Source organism: Choloepus didactylus, chromosome 10, assembly GCF_015220235.1.
Source record: "Choloepus didactylus isolate mChoDid1 chromosome 10, mChoDid1.pri, whole genome shotgun sequence".
Taxonomy (NCBI): domain Eukaryota; kingdom Metazoa; phylum Chordata; class Mammalia; order Pilosa; family Megalonychidae; genus Choloepus; species Choloepus didactylus.
Window position 1 is genome coordinate 11,946,955 of NC_051316.1, and position 3,115 is coordinate 11,950,069.

The window sequence follows — 3,115 nt, forward strand, 5'->3', positions numbered from 1 at the left end:
TCTGGAGTAGGTGGATTCGGGGATAGTTTCCTGATAGAGGCAGGTTGGGACGCAGGTCTGGAAAAAAGCACTGGAAGACGACAAGATTGACTCGTAGTAGCTAGCGGGGAGGTGGGCTCTTGTGTGGACAAGAACCCCTGATCTGGGAACCCCTGGTCAGAACCAACGGTGCAGGTGGTGAGAGGACAAAGGAGAGCCCTCGAGTAAATAGCAAGAGCCTAGAGTGAAAAATAAGGAGGGCAAATGAGATCTCCTCAGGATGTTACTTCAGTTTAGGTGTGTGGCCTAAGTGAATGAGGTTGGGTTTTACACTTGATCTTAACCAAAAGGTTGGGATTTTTAAAAAATTCAATTTTAGTGAGATATATTCACAATCTATGTGTCACAGCCCATGAGGACCATGCCAGTCCAGAGACCAAAGAAGACAACAAGCATTTTCTGATACATGAACTTTTATTTAGGGCTTACTTACAGGGTGAGGAGTCATGGAGAGATCATGACAGCTCTCTCAGGCTGGGCGAGCATCGTGTTCGCAGGGAAGAGAATCAAGTGCTGCAAAAAGGACAGGAAGCCTTTTATAAGGGTATAAGACAAAGGCCTTCCTAAGGGTGAGGGGAGCATAGATGTGGGAACAGGTCACTCTGACCTGGGGGGTGGTGCAGGAAGGACTAGAATAACACCTGAACAATTACATTTTGCTCTTTTTGTGAGACTAAGAGCCTCTCATTTCCTGCCTGCTTGCATAAAGTTACATTTTAAGGTCAATTTACCCTTTTTTTTTTTTTTCTTTACTGGCTTAGAAAGACAATAGGTTAAGCATTTAGCTGCCTAGGTCATGGAGACTGCTGTGCACTAAAGATCTGCAGGCCTGTTTTGCTCAGGCCATGGGTTGCCACACCGTGCAATCATCTACAGTGCACAATCAGTTCACAGTAACATTATATAGTTATTCATTCATCACCACAATCAATTTTTGAACATTTTTGTTACCACACACACAAAAAAGAATAAGAATAAAAATTAGAGTAAAAAAGGACGCCTGAAACATCACATAAGCCCCTCCTTCCCTATTACTCATTTACTTTTTGCCCTCATTTTTCTACTCATCTGTCCATAAACTGGATAAAGGGAGTAGGGGCCATGAGATTTTCACAATCATTCGGTCACACAGTGTAAGCTATATAGTTATACACTTGTCTTCAAGAATAAAGGCTACTGGGTTGCAGTTCAACAGTTTCAGGTATTTCCTTCTAGCTAGCCCAATACACTAAAAACTAAACAGGGATAGTTTTATAATGCATAAGAATAACCTACAGAAAGACCTCTTGACTCTATTTGAGATGGCTCAGCCAGTGTCACTTTATTTTGTTTCACTTCTCTTCCCCCTTTTTGTACAAGAAGGCTTTCTCAATTCCGTGATGCCAGGGTCAAGCTCATCCCCTGTTGCTGACGGGGCAACACAGAAATGAAACACAGACACAAAGTTAACATTTAAGGGAGCAGGGGACCCACAGCATTGTATGCCAAGTGGGTGCTAATGTACCTGTGCTCCAGTTATTTATTCATTTGTTACACAAAGCAAGACTATGCTACGTTATCAAAAGCATTCAGGGTCTCTCAGATATTAATCTTTACATCCTGCTGCAGATAAGAAGAAACAATCTGGGGTCAATGGTTAATGCTGCTGTCATAGTCACAAGACACACATCTTTACAAGGCATGCCTGCACGGTGTTCCATGCAGGCTTGCGGCCCAGCGTTCCAGGCCGCCACCCCGGATATGGTCTAAGTAGCATGAAAGGCTTGGTTCCCCACAATCCCCGTGAGTCACGTCCCACATTGCCAGGGAGATTTTCATCCCTGAGAGTCATGTCCCATGGAAGGGGGAGGGCAGTGAGTTTATTTGCAGAATTGGCTTAGAGATAGAGGCCACATCTGAACAACAAAAGAGGTTCTCTGGGGGTGACACTTAGGCACAAATATAAGTAGGCTTAGCCTCTCCTTTGGTGTAACAAACTTCATAAGGGCAAGTGCCAAGATAAAGGTCCTGGCCTTCTAAATTTTTAGCCCCCAATGTTTGTGAGAAAATCATTTATTCCCCTGGTGGGGAAATTTAATATTTCCACATTTTTGCCAGTCCCTCAAGGGGGCTTTGCAAACACATTTTTTATTGTCTGCCCACATTACTCTGGGATGTATCAGGTCTTACCCGTGCAAAACAAACAGATTTCACTTCCTCTGCAAAGTTCATGTAATTACAGTGTTTGGAGTGGAATTTTCCAACACATACATATATTGTGTGTTACAAAAAATATAGGTTTTGCACCTAATAAACACTTCCTTTGGTCTCACATAGAAGTTGAAGTTTTAAAACACCACAATATCATCCTTTACCCTTTAGTTTGATTTACCTTAGTTCTAACCACATCCATTTCATTCATATCTCTAATTGAAGTCTGATCCCATTTTTCAGACTCTTTTAACATTTGCTGGAGGGCATATTGCTGACATTCAAAGCTGCTGGACATTGGTTCTGAGTCTCAGGTGTCACACAGGTAACCAAAGTTCCAGTGACCGACCAGGTAATACACAAAGAATTCAGCATCCCAGAAGTTAGAAATAGCCCTTACAACTCACAAATAGTTGTAACTGCTGTAAGAGCTCACACTCTAGGAATCTTTACATTAAGCCTTCCCCTGATAACCTATGTTCTCAAATTCATTTCTCAGAGTTTGCAAAATTATAGTTAGTCCATATTACTGAGGCATTATAAATTTTTTCCATTTTATCTGGTTTATTTCACTCAACATACTGTCCTCAAGGTCCATTCACCTCATCACTTCTTTCCTTCTTGTAGCAGCTCAATATTCCACTGTATGCACACACCACAGTTTGCCATTCCATTCATTAGTCAGTGTACCCTTATGCCAGCTCCATCCACTGCAAATCATGAATACTGCTACTATAAACCCCACTGTGTAAATGTCCATTTGTGTCCCTCTTTTTAGTTCTTCCAAATGTATACCCAATAATAGGGTTGCAGACCATATAGTAACTCCATGCTTAGCTTTCTGTGGAACTACCACACTGCCTTCCAGATGGGCTGCACCATCCTA